General features: G+C 43.8%; 1 long non-coding RNA gene across 1 annotated transcript in view; it reads right to left on the bottom strand.

The window, feature by feature from the left end:
• Positions 1 to 2,943, bottom strand: part of LOC147439664 (uncharacterized) — a 45,849-nt gene extending 42,906 nt beyond the window's left edge. The window contains exon 1 of the long non-coding RNA XR_015184626.1: positions 659 to 2,943. This is a non-coding gene — a long non-coding RNA (uncharacterized LOC147439664). The remainder of the gene's footprint in view (positions 1 to 658) is intronic.
• Between the last annotated feature and the right edge of the window lie 9,837 nt (positions 2,944 to 12,780).

Genomic DNA, 12,780 nt, shown 5'->3' with positions numbered 1-12,780 from the left:
TTCCGAACGTTTCTTTTTTAAATTTCCTTTTTAAAAAAGTTTTTGTGGATAATGTTGCACGTGGGCGCCGAGCTCACGCTCACACATGGCAGCTCCTAGCAGCTCTTTCTAACATGTCTACAACTAACTGAGCTAATTAACACTAATTACCTCTGCTCATACATTGTCTAGCACAAAACTGCACAATGTCTCTATACTAACTACTGCACACTGTCTACACTTCCTAACACAGCAAAACTGCTCACTCATAGAGTACTCAATCTACTCGCTGTCCTACTGCACATTATAAATTTACACTACCTAACAGATCTGCCTAACACACTTGAATATTACAGATATAACAAAACATGTACACTGCAGCACTTAATAGAGCTAACATAAACCTACTAAAATCTGCATATTGCAGCCACTTAACAGATTTAGCATAACTCAGCAAAAAACCAAAAATGGCAGAAGTAAATGGCTTCCTGAAGTAGCACTAAGTGCTCCTCAATCTTAGTACAAGGCAGTCCTCGACAGCAGCACCAAAAATGTACGCTTTGCCACACGTGCCGAAGGCTGGTAACTTGCCTGTGCACTGTGTGCGAGCCTCGAAAGGCTGCAAGCACACAGCTAGACATTCCTAGCAAGCTCAAAACGGTAGGGGTATGTCACTCACCACTCAATGCTTTTGTCGTGAAGGATCATGTGCCGCAAAGAAGAAGGAGCCTTCGCCGCCATCGCGCTCAACTGCCTCGCCGCCGCCGATGTCTCTGCAATGCTCGATCAAACTCTCTCTCTCTCTCTCTCTCTTTCTCTCTCTCTCAAGCATACACACACATACACACATACATACACACGAAGAAAGAGGTTGAGCAAGAGAACTTCTTAGCTTCCACATCAAAGAATGAGGATTTTTAGGTTAAATGGACCTTTTATAAGAGTTTGACCCATTCACACATGGGCACCCACAGTGGCCGATCGTTGCAAAACTACTGTAAAAATAAGATAAGTGGTGCACCTCTCATCGGTGATCACCTACACACCTACTAGACCGACAAGCCTGACCCATGACTCAATCAAATAAATAATAAGGCATCCGTCGAAGGTGATAGGTTGTCCGTGAGGGTTAACAATGTTCCCATTAAAACAAACGGCATGGCAACCTACTGGTCCATTCTTATTTTTACTACTTGGAATCTCCACCAATTCCATTCAAGAATCCATTGAGTCTTCAAACTTTGGTAAGCCTCTTCTCGCTTCCCTCCAACAGTGCGTACTCGATCTCACCATGTTGGAGCTAGAGAGAATGCTCCGACATAAGCCACTTGAGCTTGCACATTGCAATATAGGGTGCAACAAGTCTTCCACTGTTAAAAAAAAAAAGAAGTACAATGCTCCTCCACTTGCTTCCCTATGTCCTTTCCCAACACGTGGCTCGTCTCCCTCCTCCTCACATAAACTGACCACCCCCAATATTTTGCTGCCATCCGTAGCCAAGGCAACCTTGCCCCCACCTACCTCCCTTGGAACATGTCCCTAGTGCCTCCTTACTTATTCATTTACTACTAGCCTCTTGGTGGATTTTCTTTTAGAGAGGGTCACCTAAAATACATGTACATGTCACTAGGAAGAGATGCTTAATTCAAACAATTGTCACATTTTTTATCTACACATGGTATCATTTAAGGAACTTCAAAAACATTTATAGCTAAAAGGCTGTGTTGCAATCTTGAAAATTCACCATACTACATTTTCAGACACACGCGTGATACAATGGTTTTACAGATAATAGACTCCCCAAGAATGTCACCCCCTCTCTCTCTCCCTCTCCTTCTCAAGCTCCACCTAACCATCATCCTCTCCCTCACCTCCTATGGCCCCAAACTCCACAAATTCAAGTACATAAAGTCTAAGAGCAGCTACATCCCCCTTCTATGCTTGTTGCAACCTCTATCATCGGCAACAACAACAAATTCAATAATTCTCATTGACTAGCCTTTTGGCCAACCAAGCTTGACAGTGTGGCCACAATCAAAGACATTGTGGGGGAGATAATTGTTGTCGAGCAGATACACTACTCAGGTGTGCTAGCAAAGTGAGAACTAGGCCAAAAAACAAGATGTCAACCAAGGATAGAGCTTGACCCGTAGGTGCATGGAATAACAATTTAGGAAGTTTGGGAAAAATGCATAAAAATGGGACAATTCTTCTTACCTCTATTCCTAAGAATAGCTAAACTCTAGTATGCACACCATTCTTGTCTACAACTAAATGGACGCTAGCATGAGAATGATTTTTTTCTTAATCTTGCAAGCAATTGTCGTGCATACACATATCTATACAAAGTGCCAAAGAAGTGTGTGCTATTCTAAGTTTTGTCTTGGAGCCCCATACTTGTGGCACATGTTACATGTAGGTTGTGCAAGAAGGTGTAAAATATGTATGATTTTGAGGGCGGTGCACATCCTCTCCTTGAGAAGTGTTGTGAGATTTCGAAAGTATGCTTTTCCAGAGAAAAGGATCATGCCAAAAGTTTTTTTGAGACCAAAACGCTTGGTTTAGGGTGTGTGCCAGCTATAGTTTGTGCCTATTGTAGTTGTGCAAGCAAGCATAAAGGGTGAGAATAAATTAGAAGATACAAGTTGAATGGTTAGTTTTCATGATGAATACATATCCTCACCAATATTGACCAATCGCTCCATGATGAGGGAGATTGTCAAAAGTTTTCTCAAAACATGTCGTCAAGACTGAAAGTATGGATCAAGGCTTTCTGAAAATACTTATAAACTAAATTGGCATTCCAATTTATGTTGACATAAACATAGAGAATAGGTTGCTCAATTCTAAGACTACTTGGGTTGTAAAGAAAGCGGACTACCTTGGAGTCTACTTGCACATATTTGTATCATTACAACCAAAAACTCTTCAAATAAGTGTTGAGGATCCATACTCTTGCTTCAGAGTCTGCATCTAGAACCTCTTGTGAGGGTGCATACTCTTGGTTGACGCTTGGTTGAGGATGCATACTCTTGTGCATCTTCAAAGTCTACATCCAGAACCTCTTGTGAGGGTGCATACTCTTGGTTGATGCTTGGTTGAGGGTGCATACTCTTTTGCATCTTCAAAGTCTGCATCCAAAACCTTCGAGAAACATTGAAGCTAAAACTTGAGGTCGAGCGAGATGAAAGCTTTTAGACATTGCTTTTCTAGAGGCTAGAAAAACGGTGTGGGTGCTCATTGGGTGGTTCATGAAAATGGAGTGGCGTGCATCATTCATTAGTTCAAGACAGAAAATCAAGCGAGCCCCATAAAGGAAACGCACTTTAATTTTAATTTTGAAATTCAAACTTCAAATCGGTCAGAGACCCTACCGCCGTCAATTGATAACGTTCATTGGTGTAGGTGTTGTATTGCAGTTTACTGAGATGATAGGGGCAAACCCTCGCCATTCATTGGCACCTGCCGACGGTGATACGGTAGTTGTAGATCACGATAGGCAATAGTGTCTTCCACCAGGTCTCCCTGAGCGGCAGACAAGAAAGTCCTCGACCAAGTGATGGTGGCGATGTAGCTGCAAATCAGCGATGGACAACAGCCCCACATGGGTCTTTGTGTAGTGCCATTGGCGGTAGACAACAACGCCAAAATCAGTCTCCTTGCATGAGTACACTAGCAGCGAAAAATAGCCTCGGGCCAGCCACATGATGTTGGTGATGGTAGTTGCAGATTAGCGAGTTGCGATGGTGGTTTGCAGACAGTGGCTGCAATAGGTGATGGTGGAGCTGGTGGTTGCACACGATGGTTTTGCAGGTGATTGTGGAGACGGTGGTTGTAGAGCGTAGCGTAGCCGTAACTAAATGATCCTTGTGCAATGGCATTAGCAATATAAAAGATATTGGAGTCCCGTCCCACCAAGCACCTCGAGGGGTTGGAGGGGCTCAAGCTCTTGAGAACTCATCTTCACACACCACAGGTACATAGGTTACAAGGAGAGGTTACATGAGTTGGGTCAAATGGTTTTGAAAATTGCAAATGCTGGTAGTGCTTCCCAACTTCCGCATGTTGGCATGTTGACATATTGTGCGCACATGGAAAAATATCATGCGGTGGTTGTGAGTCAACTACCTTTCTAGGGATAGTTGGTGCTTTTACCTCATTGCCCTACGAGTACTAATTGAAATTTTGATCCGAAATAGAAGCAAGGGAGAAAGCAGTGGTAATTGGGGTGGAGTTGAAGGGAAGCATACAACTTTCTTGACAAGGCTCCAGAACTCTACATGCCATTCTCTCATCAATTGGCTAATTATCTACAGTTAATTTCTCGACAACTCAAATCATGTGCACAAGTTTTATGCATGGCCATGCCCATGCCTTGCCAATTGTGCCGTGCAAACACGCACAGGAGTAGTTTTGCTTAGAATGTGTGTGGTTTAAATTTTTTGAAAAGCTTAAAGGTTTTTCTACTAGCCTTAATAAGATTAGTATGTGATGTGAGTGTTGGTGTGCATTTTGTAGCCAATATGGTGGTAGACTCTAGCCTGATTTTACCTATAAATTTGGAGCAAGGCACAGGCTCGAACTTAAGTTCAAGCCACATGCTCTTTCTGACTTTGGACAAGATGGAGGCTCAAAATTTTACCTATAAATTTGGATCAAGGCAAAGGCTCAAACTTAAGTTCGAGCCTCATGCTCTTTCTGACTTTGAACAAGATGGAGTCTCAAATTTTTATCTATAAATTTGAAGCAAGTCGAAGGTTTGAACTTTAGTTCGAGCCTCATGAGCCTCATGCTCTTTTGGACTTTGGACAAGATGGAGTCTCAAATTTTTACCTATAAATTTGAAGCAAGTCAAAGGCTTGAACTTTAGTTCGAGCCTCATGTCCCTTACATATTCTGAACAAGGCGATTGCTCGAACTCAAGTTTGCGCTTCATGCCCCTTACATACCTAGAGTATCAGCAAGAACTTAAGTTTGAGCCTCATATATTTACCTACGGGTTTGGAACAAGATAAAGCCTCAAACTCTTCACGCTCCTTACATCCTGAAGCATAGCTGCAAGAGTTTAAACTTCAACTTTGATTTAGGTATTAAAGGGACATCTCGGGGGGGGGGGGTCACTTTATAATTAGGTGACTATCATGTGAGTGCAACAGAAGGGATTATTAAATTTCTTCTTTTCCCACATTTTCACATATAGAAGGTTATCATAAAATAGAATTGGAAAAAAAAATTACACAATGAATAAAAAAAGGGTGTATTTTATTTGTCAAAAATTCACAGATAAGGAGTTTTAGAAATAGTCCTTGAACGCACGTGACCTCCTTGAGAGGGACACAATGCTCGAACTTAAGTTTGAGCCTCATGTTCTTTACATACCTAGATCAAGGTGGAGGCTTGGACTTACCCCTTTAGTACCTAGATGAAGGCTTAGGATTTCTAAGTCAGATGCCCCTTATCTACCTAGACCAAGGCAAAGAGTTTCAGCCTTGTGTTGCTTCATATGTACTTAGAACAAGGTTGATTCAGCTTGAATCATGTTCCTTACATAACTATAGCAAGGTGGATGCACCTTACATACCTATAGCAAGGTGGAGGCTCAAATTTTGAGTGTGCTCATCATGTCCTATGGGTACCTTGAGCATGGTGGTAGCTCTAGCCTCATGCCACTTATGTACCCCCATTAAATACCTAGCAAGAGGTGGAATTAGCTTACACAAGGGGGCATGAGGCTCAAGAAAAATGTCTATCAAGAGGTAAAATCTTATAGTAAACATTGACCTTCTTGCCCTTTCTATCAAAAAATGGATATCTTAGTTATAGCAGCAAGCCCACTACATCCCCAAACATTCTTCATATTTAGTAGGAAGCAACAATACCAAGTGAGGGTTGAACTTAACTTTGAACCCCCTATTCATGTGCTTGTGCCTCATTTTCATATGGCACAAAGGCTCCACACAAACACCCATGAGGTCAAACTTAATAAAAAAAGATTCCAATTTTAAATCTCATTTTAAAAAATGGGACTTGAATAATTCCCAAAATTCCTAAATATGTCTTATGGAGACAAATAGATGGGTCTCAATCATGTACTCGACCTTCTAGAGACAATCACTACCAAGGGAAATCAACTCAAAGCACACTATGTACGCACAACCGCTATTTTACCTACGACGGCTATGCTCTCCGAAACAAGACCTAACGTTGTCGAAGTGTCACAAAACTCAAGGGATGACCTCTACACACTTAGAGGACACTGCCCTAAAGTTTCTAACCCAACTCACTACCTATAAACACTTGGTGCAGAAAACGCGTATGAACACAGACCAAAAATTATAGGTCACCGATTCTCAACTTGTTTAGGCTTAATGTGTAGTTCAACTGGCTTGAAAACAATGTGATATAGCAATCACAAAATGAATGCACGGTTAGAGAGAAAACTCACCTCAAAGCTCGTGAGAGAGCTCTTCGCGAAGAGATCAAAATCATGCAAGCTTGGCGTTGACGCGTAGCTCTCGCTGTTGCTAACACGATGGTGTAGTTTCCTTCACAATGTAGCTTTTGTAGTGCACGTAGAGAGTAGAAGAGGATCACTCACTCTCTCACACAAAACTCACGGCCCGCTTAGTTGAGATCAAAAGATGATTAATGCAAAAGTTGCCCTTAGGGTTACAAAAATTGGCTTTTATACCTCAGCATTGTACATCTAACTCATCAAAATTACCTTTTACAATAGCAAGTCTTTCCTTCTTTGTGGCTTCTTCTGCTTCATCTGCCAACAACTCTTGCAGTTTTTCTAGTTGGAACTGGAACTTTTTGTTCTCAATTTGAAGTTCTTGGTGGCGGGCCATCGTTCTCTCTTCTGTGGCTAAGGAACCCTCTGTCATATGCATTATTTGTCTTTGTTCCATTTTTATTCCTTCTACAGTGCAACAACCAAATTTCTACATGCAATAAATAGATCCCTGCGAGGATATCTGCTCTCAAAAGATCTCAATAGCACTGTGTGTGCTCAAGAAAGTATGCATATGTCAATGCATAACCATCCACAGAGAAAACTGGAGCCAAAATGACTGCCAAGAGTGCCTATGAAGGCACTGTATCTGTGCGTGTCTGAAAACTTGGAAAAAATTGAGTATATGTGGGCTCAAAGGCCCACCTGTAGACCTTGGTGTTGGTGCTGACTTTGAAAGTCGATGCCGATTTCATCGCCGAATGGAAATATGCTAGCCAAGTAGCCGCCAAATCGATTGAAGCCAAAACTATGTCGAGCACACGATCTATGTGCTTGATGTTGGGTGTCACTTCTCTATGATAGAGGTACCTCAACCACGCATGTCATGAGCACAATCGTATGCAAGAAATTGCTCATCTGCAGAAAATCCAGTGTCAAATGAGAGTCGATGTTGAAACCGATGTCGATGAGAGTCGATGCTGAAAAGCCGGATGCACACACACACATTGATCGATGCTGGTGTTAACCCTCACGGCACACGGACACCCTATGATCTATAAACGTTGTATTATTTAGAGTCAGGTACCGGGCTTGTCGGACCAATAGGAACAGGGTAAGGGTGATCGCCGATGACAGGCGCACTCTAACTGGAATATTAAGGAGTTAGTTGGCTAAGTATGGGCGCCCAAGTGTGAATGGGGTGAGCTCATATAAAAGCCACTAAACCTAATTTTTACTCATTCTCTCATTGTGCAATAGAAGCCGCTCTTGCTCCATCTCCACCTTCTCCTTCACCATCTCCTTGTGTGTGTGTGTGTGTGTGTGTGTGTGTGTGTGTGTACGTGTGAGAGAGAGTGTGAGAGTGTGTGTGTGATCGAGCGTTGCGGCGGCACGACGGCGGCGAGGCGGTTGAGCGCGGCATAGCGGCGTCTCCCTCTTCTTCGCGGCGCGAGAATCCTTCATTCGCAACTACGCAGGAAGGTGAGTGACACACCATTCTTCCTTGTGAGCTTGTCTGTTGTATGACTGTGTGCTAGGAGCCTTTGTGGCTCGCACACGGCGCGTAGCAAGTCCCTAGCCGTGACATTTTTGGCGCCGCTGTCGGGAAGCTGCTAGGCGTGAAGCTCCAATGGCGACCTGTAAATTGTATTGAAGCTATTTTTTATGTAGGAAAGGCGAAGGTTAAGTTTGATTATTGTTGTTATGCAAAAACAGTAGAGAAAGACACAATGTTGTTGACTGCATTCAAGTTTTCTGTGTTCTGTTAAGTTCTGTTTTGCTAGTTCTATTAAGCTCAGATTTCAGCTTACACAGTTAGCATTTCTTGCGTTTCTGCGTTTTCTGCATTTTCTGGTTTGCACTGCACAGTTCTGTCAAGTTTCAATTTTCTGCATTTTCTGGTTTGTGCACAGTTAGGCGCATAGTTAGTTAATTAAGTAGGTTAGTAATTAGGTGAACCACTGATTAGCAGGTCAGTAGGTAGGTGGGACAGTAAGTAGTTAGGTGAGGTCAATGCGCACCAAAACGCGTACCAAATAATATCCAAAAAAAAATAAAAAATCAAAAAATAAAAACGTGAGTGAGGGGGAGGTTATAAAAACGGATGGGAAAAAATTGAAAATATTTAAGCGTGAGTGACTGGGGGGATCACTAAAATTTTGATCGGGATCATTTGCCTAAGCCCAAGCCCAAGCCCAGGCCTCAGTCCTCAGTCTTATGATATATACTAGACTCACTCTTATATATATACCCTACCCCCTCAGGAGGGAATGAGAGCATGTGGGGCAAGTCCTCCACTCTCCTCCCTTCTCTTCCCACTTGCACCCTTAGACTTGCTATTTGGAGCCTAGTTTCCCAGCTAGGAAAAGACTGTTTCGGGCTTTTCTGGAGCAAAATAGAACCAAACGGTGGGTTGTAAAGAACAACGCGTCCCTCCTAGAGATACGCTCGTTTCGAGCTATCACACGGCCCATTCCACGACACGCTCTAAAAAATCTAGCAAAAAAACAAACAAAAAACACGCAAAAAACTAGTCACAAGGCCTCCTAGAGTAGCTTTTTGACACCTGAGGGTATCAAAAGCACATGCACTTACGCTCTGGGCGGGTGCTAGAACACGAGCATATTGAGGGTGCCTCTGTTCATACGGACACCCATTACCCATCCACGATAGGCTCTAGACCCTCAACGGGGACACAAGGTAGCACCACCCAAGACCCTAAAATAGCCGCTAGTGATTCCTCCTCCGACTCAGAAATCATGGAAGCATACCCTACCCAAAACACTGAGAGAGAAGGCCATGCACCTCCCGAAGCTCCACAGCCTAGTACTAGTATGTTTAGCCGTTTCATGGAAACATTAGGTAGAGCTACTCGCTCGGAACCTGATGCAAATGAAGCATACGAAGGGGGTGGGGAAGTGGACTCTCCTTTCACATCGCACGTGGACCCCACACCCCCAAAGAGTGTCCATGTGGATATCCTGCCAACTTCTTACCAAGAAGGCCCTGTTGAGCTGCCTCCTTCAGAAGTTCCCTCTAGAGTACCATTGGTGACAAGTAAAACCACGGGGAGCAACATTGCTTCTACCTCACAAGAAACCGTTAACACGTCGACTCTAGAAGGATTGTTCATTAATGATCATTGGACATACGACCTCCACACTGAGGTGTTGACGGATCTACACTCTGGCCACGCCTACCATGTAGGATGGATAGAGATTGTACAATCCACCTCTAGTGCCACGAGCATCGAAGATCAACAGAAAATGATCTGTAATGTTATCCATGGCATTATTCAATCACAAAGGCAAAACCGAGGGGTAAATATACTCTCAACTGGCCCCATGAGATTTCTAGATACGAGCAAGGCTCAACAGCCTACTCTATCACAAATGGAGACTCCTCTAATGAGTCCCATGGACCCATCTTACGTCATTTCACCTGGGGTCTCTATGCAATCTGAGCCTCCGAGCGACAACTTTAGCTTCCCTAACTTGGCTCAACCCTTTATTAAGAAAAACACAGTGCTCACTCCAGGGATAGGCCTGACAGAGAATGTACCGATGACATCTATGATTAGCGCAGTGCCACTACCTAGTGTCGTAGTACCTAATATGGGGCCTCGACCGTATGTGCCTCTAGCCCCTTATGCACACATGGCCCCCACACCTCCAATTGTACCACTTGTTTATGCTCCTCGAGTGCCGCTCCCTAGCCCTTATCCGAGTGGACCTATGCCCGGTTATGTTCCATATCCTGCATCATCCACACATATGCCAAGACCGGTACCCGTCCCTCTCCCACATATGATTCCAAGAGTACCTCCACCGGCCCTGCCTCCTCACATAGGTGACTTGGCAGCGTTTGCTCAAACCATAGGTCGATCTATCGCGGAAAATATGCGTCATGCATCTGATAGAGAGCCTAGAAGTAAGGCAGTACAAATTTCCAAACTCACGCAAAAATTCAATGGGGACGAAGATGCTAGAAAACACATTGAAGTGTTTGAACAAGTATGTGATCCCTTAGGGGAACACAACGAACTACATAAGTGCAATGCCTTAATCTTGACATTAAGTGGGAAGGCTGGAGATTGGTATAGAACCCTAAGGGTGGACGAGAAAACAATCTACCCTACCCTTCGAAGGTTGTTTCTAAAGGAGTACATACGAGAAGGTGTGCTTTGGGGTGTAGCATCTCAGCTACAGAAGGCCGAACGTAAGGAAGGAGAGTCAGTAAGGGACTTCATTAGTCGTCTAAAGCACTTAAACTCTCGCTGCCCTGTAAATGAGCGCTTCAACAATAACCAACTGCTTGATCGATTCATTCGAGGGTTGAGGAATGAAGGAATCTATAATGGACTAGTGATTAGAGGTATCACAACCTGGGAAGATGTCACTGCCAATGCAATCCAATTAGAGGACAACTTGATGATAGCAGGCATGAGGGTGTCTACTGACACAAGATCCACTAGCTCACAAGCCATTGAGTATGAACCCATGACTGCAAAGCCCATTGCCAATGAGCCAAAGGTATTTGAGACATTCTTGACAGACTTCACCAAGGCAATCCAAGAGTCTCTTAAGGATAATCGACCCCCTCAAAATAGTCACATGTATCCAAGAAGGGAGCAACAATGGTGTTCCATTTGCTTAGGTCCACATAGCACTAGTGAGTGCCCTACGTTTAGAGTAAAATTTAATGGAACTTGCAACGCATGTGGTAGGTATGGTCACCAAGCTAAGGATTGTTTAATGATCAAACGTATGATGGAAAATAGACCACCTGTAGCCTGGACGGATGCACCTCGAGCTCCTGTATTGATGCCTGCTCCACCTGTTGAGCAACTACCGCAACACATGGTCCCTAGATCTCAAAATGTTGTACAAGCTACACCGCTACCACCTCCTGTGCTAGGACCGCAGCCCCCGCATCCAAGAGTCGCCCCTATGAACCAAGTGGGTTGCGAGCCATCTAATGCTTATGCAGATGGCTGTGAGGAGGAAATAGACACTAGTATTGCCTACGGACTTGATACATTGGAAGAGTGTCCTATATACTACATGGAAGATTGTTGGGGGCAAGTCAAGCCGGTTTATCAAGCTGCTGCTCTCGCATCCAGAGATCAAAATATCAACACCCAGGCTAGGAGGCCACCTCTTCAATGCTACGAGTGTGGTGGACCACATCGGGCAGCGGAGTGCCCTATTAGGCTGCAAAACAATGCTGCACAGATGCAAACGAATCAAGGGAGCACGTCTGCAATGCCAATACTCACATGTAATCGTTGTGGCATAGATCACTTGATTTCCCAATGCCCCTATAACCCAAATGCGCCTAAAATCACACCCCTAAATTTGGTCGAAATTGCTAGTGTGACATCGCCAATACCACCCGTCGCACCCGCTTATGCGATTACACGGTCCATGCTTCAAGGGCCAGGCCATATCCTCGAAGAGAGAGATACCGCGCCAGTTATCCAAGCAAAGAAAAAGAAGACACGAAGGAAGAGGTCGCAGAATACGAGAAATTCAAAGCCAAGTTCCAAAACAAACATAGGAACAGGAGATGACCCCGTGTATATGAATGACCTCGAGGATGATTCAAATTCAATCGAGACAATGGAGACTAGAACCAATACCACAAAGGGAAAGACCGACAAAGAAAACCGTAACATGGAACCAAATGAAAACCGAATAAGAGAAAACCATAAAGAGCCTCTGAAAACACCACAAGTGTTTCCAAATCCAATCCAAGACCCCCAAGATAAACCGCAGGGGCAAAAGGGGAAGAATCGTAAAAAGAAGATTGGGACGTACCCAAACCCAGTAGACGAGATTGAGTAGGTGAAACATCTAAGAGGTTTAGTGGAGGAGACTCAAAGGAAACTAGAACCAGAACCCATGCATGTCAAAATTCATGACACAGTGTTTCCCACGCAAGTTCATCCACCCCACATGAACCATAGACCGTTAGCCATATCTAGTATCATCCAAGAAGGGAGTGAGGACGGGACATCAGAAAGTGAGCATACACCTTTCTTGTTGGAAAGGATGTTTAACGAAGGAATACCTGATCCCATTGAGGAATATGAGATTCCATCCTCAATTCAAAAGATATTATGATCCTTTAAGCCAAGAAGAACTACGGGCCATTCATCAAAAGAAGGCCGCCAAAGCACAAACCGAGTTAAAGAAGATACAAGCTCAAGCTGAGGCTGAGGAGCGACAACAACGTATAAGACAAAAACGAGAGGCTAACCTTGGAGTCACAAATGCATTGCACGTGGAAATCGAAGAGGATTGGTTGGACTTTGACACACCTCTACGATACCCTATTGAGTTAAA

Source organism: Adiantum capillus-veneris, chromosome 16, assembly GCF_014529385.1.
Source record: "Adiantum capillus-veneris isolate H3 chromosome 16, ASM1452938v2, whole genome shotgun sequence".
NCBI classification, from domain to species: domain Eukaryota; kingdom Viridiplantae; phylum Streptophyta; class Polypodiopsida; order Polypodiales; family Pteridaceae; genus Adiantum; species Adiantum capillus-veneris.
Note: the sequence above shows the minus strand (reverse complement) of the source record. Positions and strands in the feature narration are given on the sequence as shown.